Source organism: Lissotriton helveticus, chromosome 1_2 (assembly GCF_964261635.1).
Source record: "Lissotriton helveticus chromosome 1_2, aLisHel1.1, whole genome shotgun sequence".
NCBI lineage: Eukaryota > Metazoa > Chordata > Amphibia > Caudata > Salamandridae > Lissotriton > Lissotriton helveticus.
Genome location: NC_136058.1, coordinates 230019502 through 230033475, shown reverse-complemented (window position 1 = coordinate 230033475; position 13974 = coordinate 230019502).

Here is a 13974-nt window from a genome sequence, read left to right as displayed (position 1 = left end):
TGGGTATGTAGTGCGCTATACAAATTTTTTTGACTTGACTTGACTTGAAGCCCTTCTGAAGACAGAGGTTCTGAAAAAACAGACACTGAGTGAAGGTCCTGAAGCAAGAGTGCTGCTTCAGCTGAGATGTAGAACATACACCTATCTATGCTAAGGTACGGACTCCGCCACTAATCCCAGAGATCTATAATATATAATCATTTAGCTTCACTAGTATAGGAGGGAGGTAAGGTTCATCTGTCTGATAACATGACAGGGCTTTTTATGGTATATGGTTTGTTAACCCTGCTGATGATATTTTTGATAGGCATTTGTTGTTTAATTGTGGCACAAATACGGGATCTTAGAGTACAATAGTTTAAAATAAACATTGTAAACTTCTTTTGTGTCTCTTTTTTATCTTATTGTGGTCCAGTACGAGTGAGGGAACGAAAGGGTTTGTCCTGTTGCTGCGATCTCTGAGAGGGTCGAGAGTGTTGTGTTTCGGGGTGCCAAATCACTTGTTTCTCTGGAATGGATAGGAAGGCAACTGGGCCACTATAGCTAATCGGACTTGGGTTCATAGATACAGAGATGGTACGGTGACTCAGTCCCTACATGCTGATGTTTTACCGTTCCAAGCATAGTTCTGTTCCTGAGCAGAATCCCTGCAACAGTACATCTCCTGTGCTCTACATTGATGACAACAGTTAAACATCAATACAACTCGTGCAAGGTGAGTGGGTAAAAAGTCAAAGCTATTATTTGTTTCCTTGATGTAAATACAAGTTATGGTCTATTGGGAACAATAGTTCCTACAACATGACTGCAAAGTTCCGGATAGATTGCCGCAGATACAATTTTCTGCTGAGACCCGGGTGAGCCATAGCCTAGCTGGAGAGGCCCTGGAGGACGTTCAACAGTGCATTTCTACTCCTTCTAGAAAGAATGAGCTTCTCAGGAGAGACAGCAGAAGTGATGGCACATCGTCCTCTATGGGACAGTTTCATCGGATGTTGGCCTTATCGGGCAAGGCATGTGAGGTAGGGAGCCGAGAAGTTCTTACACCCACCAGCCTCCCTACTTCAGCCTCCTTGATGTGTTCTGGTGACTTCAGCTGCAGACCCAAAGCTCTTGCATAAACAACGGGACTCTGAACAAACTACTTAACTGAGAAGAGGTGACATTTTCCCAAAAGAACAAAAGTATGTATTTTTAGGTCTCGCTAGACATTTAGTAAGCAGGTTTTTCAGGCGCTGCCAAAGGCAGCCACCAGCTTGCTATTACGGGCACAAGCGCGCGTACCTCGCTCTGCATCTTGACGTGATCACTTTCACTTCCGAACGCGCGGCACATTACTTTTAGGGCAGCGCGGCCAATGCTTGTTTTCTTTACTTTTGGTATAATCGCGGCACCCGCGCTTTACTTTTAATGTTATAACAATATTGCCGATCTTCTGTTTCACACAGATGCAGATTACCCACTACAAGATATCTTCCAAGTACGATATATTTTTGGGGTTGACTGTTTTTTTGATGTGTTCAGATTTTTAAAAAAAGATTTCCAGGTTATTATTGGGCCATTTTCCCCATTCTGGTGCTGATACTTTTATGCATGCTCAGAGAGACCTTTTATGCATACTCAGAGAGAACTCGATCATTACCCACTGCATTACCCCAGTCAACCCAGCCAGTCCTGTACACTTTACCTAAGGGTCAGCAGATGCTCGTTACATTCACTTCTGATTTGATGCATCATATAGGAAATACTTCCTTAAGGGACATGGTACAAAGGTGGAGCTTTTACAAATAACAGTGTCTCCCAGGTGCAAAACAAAAAATACTAATTTGTTGAAGGGACTAAAAATGGGGGTAGCACCAGCCTGAAAATATGACTGAAGTTAATAATTTTGCACGATTGTTGTCATCTACAGCAAAATAAGTTAGTGCAATATGCCATTTATTGTGTGCACTGAGGCCTGCTGATTTTTTTCTTCTTCGATATCATTGGATCTGAATGTTTGTTATGGTTATTGCTTCATTGGTGCAGACAGCTTGAGGGACTCCTGTTCTAAACGCACACCCACCACCCCCTTTACAGGGAGCTGGGCGGCTGTTAATCTTCTTCAGCTACCGGACCCTTGTCCCTGCTAGGCCTTTTGTGACTGCCCGGGCCTAGTGTCTGTCTGTACTTGTCATGCTTACAGTTCCACCTCTGACCACCGAGACAATATTTCCGACCCCTGTAATGCACCTGTAATGCTTTCCTAACCAGGGCCAGTTCACACATGGCCACAACAGAAAGCAGAGGCATTGTGTCCATGTGCTTCTTTCAAGAAAGTGTATCGAATAATTTTGCTTGTGTGTAATAAACTCCCTCTGATACAACTTGTTACATTTTGTATTCACACTTGCCAACATTTAGCACAATAACTGAGAAGAAAATCTAAATGATATATTACATCTCCATCAACCCCCATGTGTAGATATGTGGTGATATACTAAAAAGCAGGTTTGATTCAATGGCTGTGAAGGAATACTTTTTCACATTACCTTTTCAATGGCTATGGTTTTCCCTATCACAGGTAGGATGGATGGTTCTTTCTAAGCTTTACAGTGGGGTCAGTGGTTTCTCTGTGTATAAGACTCATAATACTCCATATTGCTCCTGTCCCATAATATAGACACAGTGGGTGCTAAACAAAACGTTTGCATTCAGACATGAGCCTTGAGATATCACATAAGTACACAGAAAGAGGGACGGGAGCTGAAGGAAACAAGCATTTACGTAGCCAATAGGTCTCGCCTTTGGGACCTTGTAAGTGTTTAGCAATGCAACAGTTGATGTTGTTGCACCAAGGATATTGTGCTGCATAACTACATACTTATAAGCTCCCAAAGGTGAGACCTATTGGCTATGCCAATGCTTGTTATTGTTGCATGAAAGACACCTTTCCTCAAAATACCACAGGGATGCCTGAAATTACTAATTGCATAAATTTGATCTTATTAGGTGCAAGCAATGAGATCCTGACATCAAAAAAGATCATGCCAGAGGCCACGCTCTAAAGAGCAGCCTTGGCCCGTCTTCATCCTGGCAAAGTACTTCAAGGCCCTCCTCATGACGAGGGAGAGCATCACTGATTAACTCGCAGCTGGACCTCTGTTTGAAGCCCTGAAGTGCGCAGGGTTGAGTGTCAATCACTGACACCTCATCACAGAGTGGGGTGAGGTCAGCAACTCCTCACTGCCCCCATCCCACACCATAAAGAGGTAGGGACCGCTGTCTCCACTCGATGGCTGGACTATTGTCAGTCCATAAGAGAAGGCAGTATTCCCAACCCACCTGGGACCTCTGAGGCAGAGCGGACCTGGTAATTGTGATTTTTTTGGGTCAAATTTTTGGTTTGTGCATGCATATATATATATATATGAATATTTGGGAGTGCATTTTGTGGATGGATGTGTGTGTGTGCACGAGTGTGTGTGTACGGGTGTGCGTATGTGTGTATGTGTGCATGTGTGGCCCGTCTGCCCCGCTTCCTGCTAAAATTACAGGCAGCCACCAGCAAAGAGTACATTTTGTTGTAAAGTTCTGTGACTGCAGTGTTATTGCTAACATATATGAGCCTTAATGCGAGTCACTACCAATGCATGTTTATCGCTTTAGGTCATACAAATTTCACTTTTTGTCTCTATTCTTAAGAAATCAAATTTTCCTTTTGCGGTAGTGTTGTATCGTTGGTGTTTTCACAAACCTTGCCCTCTCCGTGAATCCTTTTTCACCTCAAAAATGACTTTTCTCTTGTTTAAATACTGAAAGGGACACATGTGTTCATGCCTTATGTACATGGAATGTGTATTCGCCCTCCTTAAATGAAAGGTAAACACCCTGGCATAGGCTGACAGGTGTCATGGTGGCATAAAGCGTGTAAACCAGTTGGTGCATGCTTCATGTACTGTTATGTTGGCATCTTAATCAGACGTTAATTTAATCCTAATTGATTTCACTAATGCTAATTGGAGATGCGTACAAACTATCTGTAATAACAGTGTAGTATTTTTTAAATAATTTTTTACGAAGACAAATTCTGCAGTCTTGCTCAGCAGCTGTGTAAGCCTTTCTTTCTACAACTCCCCTTTTATCAATCTCCACTCTCCAAGTTATTTGCACGCTACATAAGTGCTTAGCGTATAACCAATAAACTAAATACCACAAAGTAAACGACAAACAGAAATATGGCAATTGAGAATTTGGGAAGCTGATTTAGTAGTGCAGGAGAGAGCAGCAGGGTGCCATATCTACAAAGATGTGGTGCTCTTCTCTCTGCCTGTGCTGGCGCACTTTAGGCAGCCCTGCACCACAGATAGCCATGCAGCATAGAGCAAGGGTGCAGGCATTCTGTAAGGCATGGGTTTTGTGACGGAAGCGGTCCCTTTCAGGACAAAGACTGTGCTTTAAGGCTTTTCCGACGTTGTACCTATGCTGTACAGTGCAGTACACATGCAAAGTAGGAAAAAAACGAGAAGAAAGACAAACATTTCTCCTTATTGCACTTGCCTAAGAAGGCGTAGGATTTTGTCTGTGATTCTTGGTATATAGCGATTTGCATCAAACCCCATGGGTAGTTGCATAGGAATGCCCATAAACCACACATGGAATGTCCCTTTGACACAAACTAATGAATTGCGCAACTTTGCGTTTATTTGGAATACTATCCACCCCAAATCCAGATTGAAAACGAGAACAAAGCTCAAGTTGTATATGTTGTCACTCAGACCCCGGAGGTGAAAAAGATCCCATATAGGCTCTGGTACCCATCTCAAATGTTTTACTATACATGGCCTTCAAACCTTCTTTCCCTTCTCAGGTCAGAAGCACAGTGGTAGAGAGGAGTCATGTGGATGCCATACACAACATGGCCTTACCTACATCAGTTATTTTCCCTGTGCTATAAGTATTTGCAAAGTTAACCTGAATTCATTAGCATTGTCCTCCCCTTCCCTGCACAAATATAGCAGTCTCCAAGCAACTTCTAATCCTAGCCCCCGCCCACCTCCCGCACCCTACATAACAAAGGTTGAATCGACTGGCTGTGTTGGGGGAGTAGAAATCAATACGCACAATTGAAATTCAGTTAAAATCGAAAGTATGTAAGAAACTGTTGGAAAATACATTATGACCCTCATGCACAAAGCAATTTTACAGTTGCAAAGGTAAAATAGGAGCCTTTGCAACCTCAGAATGGCATTTTTAAATGTATGTAACCTAAATTGAGATGTGGTAACACGTTACCGAATCGCAATTCGGGTATGACTAGAAACATAGAATCGTTTTTTGGAATGCACATGTAAAGGGCATCCCTCTCAAAGACTGATTCCTCATGTTATGAATTAATGTTTTGCCATCAGTTAGAAACCAATAATATTTTACCACCATGTCAAAGGAGGTGCTCGCCATTCATAAACAGAACATTTTTCCCATGGAACCCTTTTACCTATGTGAATATGGACTACTGCATTTTTAGCAGCAGGCAGCGGTCACACGGACCTTTGGAAAAGGTACCTTGGGGACCCCTTGGAACCACTATCTTCTCCTATAAAATGGTAGTAAAATGTTACATTGTTTTTAAATGCATCCCACTTTCCTTTTAGGAAAATGGGCTGCATTAAAAAAAAAAAATTGCTTTATTTAAAAGCAAACACAGACATGGAGGTCTGCTGACCCCATCAGTCCACGATGCCAGTGACTCAAGCTAATCATAATGGGTTACAATTCTGACCTACCTTATACATATTAATGAGGTATGTTGAATTGCAACCGACTACGATTCGGTAATTTGTGAACCAAAAAATTTATTCGGTAGAAGTCTGTGTGCAAACTGCGACCACTTCTACAGAATACATTTTAGTACATTCAAAAAAAGAAATCACTAATCGCAAATCATTTGTCTTCACATTTTATGATTTCTTATTTGGAATATTAGTACATGAGGATCTATACTATGAAGAGAAAAAATTGGGACTGGGGAAACTTGGAACAATATCTTGAAAGCCAATGTAATCACTTGCTTAACATTCACATAGGAACTTCATTGGCTGCACCATAATCCCCCCTCGGAAGAGGTCTGTGCATTTCTTTTTTCTGTCATCAGTGATGCAAACTCAAAAAATCTCCATCTTAATGCATGAACTACACATAGCAGAGTTTCGAAATACGGGACAGTATCTGGCTCTTCATGCCTCTGAGGTCTTTGGTCAGCTGCACATGTACTAGCTCTGAGATTTTTCGACTTAATGTATGTGCTGTACACGGAAAAACATGGCACGCACACACCCCTTCTGCATCATTTCAGCGCCAAGAATGCGTTCATGATACCATCCCAGGTATTTCTATTCTAAAGACTTATGGGACTTTCTTCAAATCCGTGTAAAATATCTAAAGGGGCTGGCAGCCATCAGATGCAGTGCTTTGGACATGCCCTCCAACATATGAGGTGTGGGCTAAACCCAGCATGGCATCTGAAAGGATATACATCCATGCATGAAAACTTTGGTTTACAGTAGAGACACTCATTTATCATCAGTTACTGAATACTTGAAAAGCGAAAAGTGATTGTGTGAGTCTTGAAAAGCTTCTGGAACTAAAATAACTATGTTTAGTGTCATTTTCATGCTCTAAATCGGTGAAAACACAAGCTTCTGAGTAGGAGGAAGTCTATATAAGCAGGCAGAGTGACTGATACTGTCTGTAAAGCATTTCTTAGATATTTGTTTTACTCTCCTTGGCCACATGCCAGGAAGCTTTATCTCCCCTTCCCAGACAACAGATGCAGTTAAAGGTCACTTAAGAAGATGTGTTTGCATAGTTAATACAAGCATTTACAATGCAATGGTCTTGGCATTGTTAAAGTTAGAGCTATTGGCATTGCTCATGACATTATTTTTAAGTTATGTTTTTGTTTTTAAAACATATAAATAAATGGCATTGTCATTTACAATGCCAATAGCTTAATCGCTCGCAAATGCGAGACCTATTGCATTTGCACACACACACAGAGCCACACACACAAAGCCACCCACACACACATACAGAGCCACCCACACAGAGCCACCCACACAGAGCCACCCACACAGTCATTCACATAGAGCCACCCACACAGTCATTCACATAGAGCCACCCACACACACACAGAGCCACCCACACAGAGCCACCTACACACACACACAGCCACCCTCACACAGAGAGAGCCACCCACACCTAGAGCCACCTACAAAAAAAGCTACCCACACAGAGCCACACACATACACACAGAGCCACACACAAACAGAGCCACACACACATACACACACAGAGCCACACTTCACACATACACACACTGAGACACACACACACAGAGCCACATGCACAGACAGAGCCATACACACAGACAGAGCCACACACACAGACAGAGCCACACACACTGACAGACAGATCCACACACACAGACAGACAGAGCCACACACACAGACAGACAGAGCCACACACACATACAGACAAAGCTAAACACACAGACAGACAGAGCCACACACACAGACAGACAGAGCCACACACACACAGAGCCCAACACACACAGAGCCCAACACACACAGAGCCCAACATACACAGAGCCCAAAACACACACACACAGAGCCCAACACACACACACACACACACACAGAGCCCAACACACACACAGAGCCACATACACACACAAAGACACACACACACACAGAGCCACACACAGGGAACAGAGGCCAGAAAAACAATCACAAATAGGGAACAGAGGGCAGAAAAACAATCACAACGAGGGAACAGAGGGCAGACAAACAATCACAACGAGGGAACAGAGGGCAGAATCACAACGAGGGAACAGAGAGCAGAAAAACAATCACAACCAGGGAACAGAGGGCAGAATCACAACGAATTAACAGAGGGCAGAATCACAACGAGGGAACAGAGGGGAGAATCACAATCACAACAAGGGAACAGAGGGCAGAAAAACGATCACAGTGAGGGAACAGAGGCAATCGAGCACAAGCAGGGAACCGAGGCAAGAAAAACACGAGCACAAGCAGGGATTAGGGGCAAGTAAAACATGAGCACAAGCAGGGAACAGAGGCAAGAAAATTTACCGGCTCGGGGGGGGGAGTCTCTCTCTGTTGCTCTCTAAGCACGTTTTCTTGTCTATACCTAATGGGACCCGTGTCCGCTCCTGCACAGGTCGGAGCCAACCACGTCGTGCTTAAGGTGCTGCACGGGTTACCGGGACTTCAAACATGGCGACATCTGATTGGACACACGCAAGGGGCAGAGAAGGCTTCTCGTCTTGTTACCTGAGGTTAGGTCCCATCCCACTGTGGCGCTTCTGGCGTACTCTGTGCATGACTCGACCCGCAGAGTGGAACCTGTGTGGAAATCACTTCAAGGCACGTTTATTATACCAATGTCTGCTCTCTGCTGCAGCTCCCACGGGCACTTTTATTGCTCGGGACACTATCTGAATATAGTGATTGCAGAGGATTTTCTTAAATTCACATTACTACTTTCGTTTTTGTGGGCTTGTTTGTTAAGTGGCGTGTTGATTAGCCCCAAGAACAGCGCAAGGGAGAAAGGACCATCATGTTTCTCTGAGGTGAAGCAGAAATGCCTCGGAGAAACGCAGTGTGATTTTCGGATTTGGGTTCGTGTTTTTCTTTCTCTCCTCTTCCCATTGGCTGGAATGTAAAATTCCAGCCAATGGGAAGAGGAGAGAAAGAAACTAAAAAACACACCCCTGAAACCCAAAAAGACGGGGCTTAAACGGACAGACGCCCCTCTCCTCCAATGGCTGGCCTCCGTTTAGGAAGCCAGCCAATGGAGAAGAGGGGCGGGACCATGCCCCACTACTGAAAAACATAAAATCTCTGCAGCGAGACTGCGCAAGCGCAGCCTACGCAGGCCAAGACCTAAAAACTAAGGCTCAATGAGTTACTAAGGTTTTCGCCAATCACGTGCAAGACAACTGGGAGAAAATCCATAGCAACTACTTAACTGCTGTGTGTCACACAAGAAAACACGCAAATGCTGATAATGCAAAACAGGCACTTTCCTTAACATTATGATAACGGTCAATATGCTGCTACAGAAGAGGAAATCAACTAGGATCATTTAAAAGTATGATTAGGTGTTATGCTTGGTTTGACTTCCACAGGATTTGCAGAATCTCCGATAGTTGATTACAGTATGTTGCTGCTGGCTAGAATCAGCAACCTAGCTGTGGGAAGCAGAGAGGAAGAGAAATTGCTGCTGTTTAGGGAAGGCAAGGTGTGGCATCACCAGATTCCGCTTAGTGAGAAAATATGCCAACAAAGTGTAAATAGCCATTACTACTCAAAAGGAAGGAACAAAACCCTGTGATATCAAATAGGTTGCATGAGCTTGCCATCACATTGCCATAAATGTGAGCCCTAGTAGCGCTCTTCAGGAAAGAACTGAGCTATCTGAGTTACACTGACAGTACAGGACCAACTCATGTAGGGCTTAGTTCCCAAGGTTTGTTCTGTGCCAATTAAAAAAGTTAACACTGGATGCAATCTGATAATGTTTAAAACACTTTTGAGGAGGTGAGATATAAATTGAATTCCCAAAACGTTTCTCTAGAGCACTTTCAAGATGGATCCGTGGAATAGGTTCATTAGAATTAAGTTTAAATGAGGTGATAGATTGAATAGTTTAATTATTGGAACCTTTGTTCTCTGTTATAATATTTTACTGGGGTGCATCATATACAAAACCTTGAAAAAATAATACCTTACATTTTTTCATTTATCCAGTCATTTTCATTGGAATGTATTACTTTGCAATATCTTTTCACATAATTGTTTTCAATATTTGTATCAAGTTAGCAATATTGCTCAGTAAGTTAAGTGTTTGCTGCTGACATAGAAACTATTTACAAATCAACAGTCTGAATCCTGACAAAACAAACGTATTTTTCATCGTCCTGAGATCAAATAAATGCATACCAATAAAATAAGTATAGCACTGAAATTAAGTTGCAACGGAGGACCACATTGTTGTACAATGTTGATTTTATTAGTTGCTATTGAAAGTCAAATTATTTAGCTTTTTATGGTATCAGATGCAAGCACATTTTGTGGCATAGTTGTCAACCTATTTTTAGGTTTTACCACATTCCCCTTAACGGGATTGCAATGTTAAGTAGAAAATGCTTCTAATTAAAGTATACTACATGCTTTCAGTATATCGTACTTAAATGGCATTCAACAATGCATGATGTTGCCTTGGGCATAAGCACAAGAGTGTTATTTTATAAAATGTGTCCATTCTATCTCACAACATAAAATAGTTTGTGCAAAATGTATGCAACACAGCACACAGCAGAGGACAGGACTACGTGCACATACATATTTTCTTGGAATAAAAGGTATGCGATACGTTTGCAACACTGCGGTCTTAACCATGCGTGTTCAGACTACGCAAGCTCAACCACACATATGCCTTACTACGTCACGCATATGCGTGGTTAAGTCAGTGCGCGTCTAGCTGCAGGCTGCTGTTGTTGTGGTGAAGGTGGAAGCAGGAAGACACCAGAAAGAGACGCGGTGAGGTGAGTGGGGCTCGGCGGGTAGTTTCATTAGTTTTAGGGACAGCTAGGGGCTGGGTCGGGTAGGGGCAGGGTTTTAGGCCTTTGGGCAGAGGAATGGGTAGTCAGGTAGTTTTCAGGGCTGGAGTGCAGGGTGGGTCTTAGGGCAGTGGGAGGGGAATGGGTAGTCAAGGTAGTTTTTAGGGCTGGTGAGTTGGAGTAAGTTTCAGGGTAGGGGAAGGGGTTGGAGTAGTTTTAGGGACAGTGCGGGTGTGGGGGGTTAGTGTAGAGTATGTAAAGGGGCAGGGTTTTAAGCCTTAGGGCAGGGGGAGGGGAATGGGGAGTAAGGGTAGTTTTTAGTCCTGAGGGGCCTGTGTAGGTCTCGGGGCAGGCCTCAGGTCAGTGGATGGGGTTGGTGTACTTTAAGGGACAGAGAGGGGTGGGAGGGTCAGGGTAGTGTAAGTAAAGGGGCAGGGTTTTAGGCCATAGGGCAGAGGGAGGAGAATGGGTAGATTGGGTAGTTTTAGGAACAGTGCGGGGTAGGCATAGTGTTTGTAAAAGGGAAGGGTGTTATAGGGACAGCAAAGGGTGGGGGTGGTCAGGGTGGGGGGTGGCTGTAGTGGTAACCTTAGCGACACATACCCCTTTACTGTTCATGCCTATACCACGACATTGCGTGGTAAAGACATGCATGGTCAAGGAATGCGTGGTTAAGACGCATTCTTGGTTTGAGCTGCATAGTAGAGGTATGCGTAGTTTACCCATGCGTGCCTCTATCATACAACTGATGCAGCGCTCCTGTTGAAAAACTGTCTCAAAAACGTATCACCTCAATACTCACCATTAATCATGAAACACATACTACTAATGAGACAATTTTTGAGCGACTGAATCAGGTGGTATGATTAACTAAACTACTCACATATTATTTACATAATTATATACAACTGCAGTTTATCTATTTTTACCTTGGTTTTTACATTCATTTTTTAATAATCAGACCACCAAGGCGATTGGATCAACGGATGGTAACTAGATCATGAATAAACAAGACCAGATTGTCTTTTCAAATCTAATTTTTATTAACTTTATTTTTCATAAAGAAAAGGCATTTACGTTTTAGAATCTTTATTTTATAAGCAAATAAGAAAGAAGCATTTCAATAAGGAAATGATCTAATAAACTGACATTATTAAAGCAAGCTCAGAAACATGAAACATTAGCAGAATAACAGTTTCCATTCCCTAAATCTATTTGCCTGTCTATTTCTCACTTCACCTAGAAAGGAAAAATGATTTAAAGTCTTCTGTCCTTACCATGTGCCAAAAGTCCAACAGCATGTCACGTCAATCAGGAATCGGAAAGAAGAGAGTTGCAGCGAGCCTTTTTCCTCCTGCTCATGGTGTCAGGTTTTATACCTTTCTTACTAGCTAAACGTTCTACATTTTACATTCTTTTAAGCAAATCCAAGCTTTTCATTGGCTGTCCTGTGTCAGTCCATGATAAAACACATTAGGTCATCTCCGATTCTTGACTAGGTCCAGGCTTCACATAAGCCCTATTGTCTTTCATTTCCACTTCTTTCAACTTCCTCAAGAAAGTTACTTTTCCTCGAGTTTCGAACATTTACTTCCTAGCCTTGGCAGACACTTTAAGTTTCTGTCTGTCCTTGAGCCTTTTCTTCATGAGCACGTTCAACTCAACCAAAGAACTGCTTTTTCAATTAACGATGACAGTGCAGTAAAAATCTTCACAGCTACGCATGTGCAAAGACTTCACTCTGGACAAGCTTTTGCGTCTGCAGCTCTGTCAGCCATGTTTTCTGAACCACCTTTAGGCCTCACTTTGGAAACTACTATTAAACAAACACAAGACATCAATTAATTAAAGAATTGAGACCCATTCTGTTACCCACCCCCTTTACTAATTAATCCTGTTAATTATGTTACCTAGCAAAAGCACATTCAGGCAGCATTATATTTACTTTTCCTTTAGGATCGGCACGAACTCCATGAGCTTTCGTCACAAAAAGGACATAACATAAGTACACAAAATAAGCACATGCCATTAGTTAAACAGCCGCATTTAATACTGACAAAGACTATAGACAAGGTTAGTTTATTAATTTTTTCCTTGCGTTTGCAACATAAAGCACATTAGTTTATCCCGCGTATATTGATGAATGTATTCTTAAACTAAGTTGATTAGTAATTTCACCACAAGCTTATTCATTTAATTACTTATTATGAGAGATTAACTTCAAAAGTTTGAACAAAATCTTGATCTTCACCTTGCTTCATCAACTCCCTCATCTGGTGATTTCTAAATCACCAAATAATACCCAAAATTTATAAAATTTCAACCGTTGAACATGTTTTGGACTTTCTTAATATTAGTATATCTAAACGTTAGATTCATCTGTTTTTCTGCATTTATCATATTGAGTTCTCCGAAACTCTTCTAATTCTATTTATTTTTCTTTTTCTTTTCTTAGTTTGTAAATTATTTTCTTTTCTATTACATGTTTTCTTCTCTTGTGTATCATGCAACTGATTTTTAACAAAGGTATCACTATAGCTATGACTATTAAAGTCAAGTCAAGTCAAGTCAAGTCAAAAAGGCTTTATTTCGACATATGAAAATATCTTAAAAAGCATACATACAATAAAATTCATTTCAATGCATTTAGAGATAAAAACCACAGATTTAGATGCACCCTGATAAAAAACATAATTAAACAATTTGTCTGAGTCTTTTTGACCGAATTCGCCATGCCCACCCAAGGTACTTCGAGGTGGCACATGCGTAAAAGGTACGAGTGTCTGAAAGAAGAATCCTTAAGGCCACGTTACAATGCCTAGTACCCAATGTGCGACACATGGGTTTTAACCATTTTGACCGTGGGACTTTGTATGCAGGACACTCAAATAAAAGGTGGGGGACGGATTCTTGGCGCTGTGGGCAGAAAGGACACCACGGAGCAGTCTGGTATGGGATTTTCCAATGACTAGTAAATTCCATTACGGGGAGGAGGCCAATTCTAAATTTAAAATACAGGGACCTATCCCAAGGTGCTGAGATTATGTCCAAATACAGTTCTCTAAAAGGAGTATCTTTAGACTCCATGAAATTTCTGGTCGACTTGCAAATCGAGGTGGAAGAATTCCTTCTATTTGTCACCCAGTTCCAATAAAGTTGTTTTATTATTGATTTGGGCGGGGCTGTCTGTTGGAACCATGCTTCTTCCAGCCCCAGGTTGGTGAGTAGTGCTTTAATGTCCGTTAGCCACTTTATTTTCGCCCAACCTGTCGATCTTAATATCTCCCGCAGTCCATCCGCATAACTTGAGAGTTCGGGGACTCTCCAGATGCGGGCCCACAGAAGCAAAG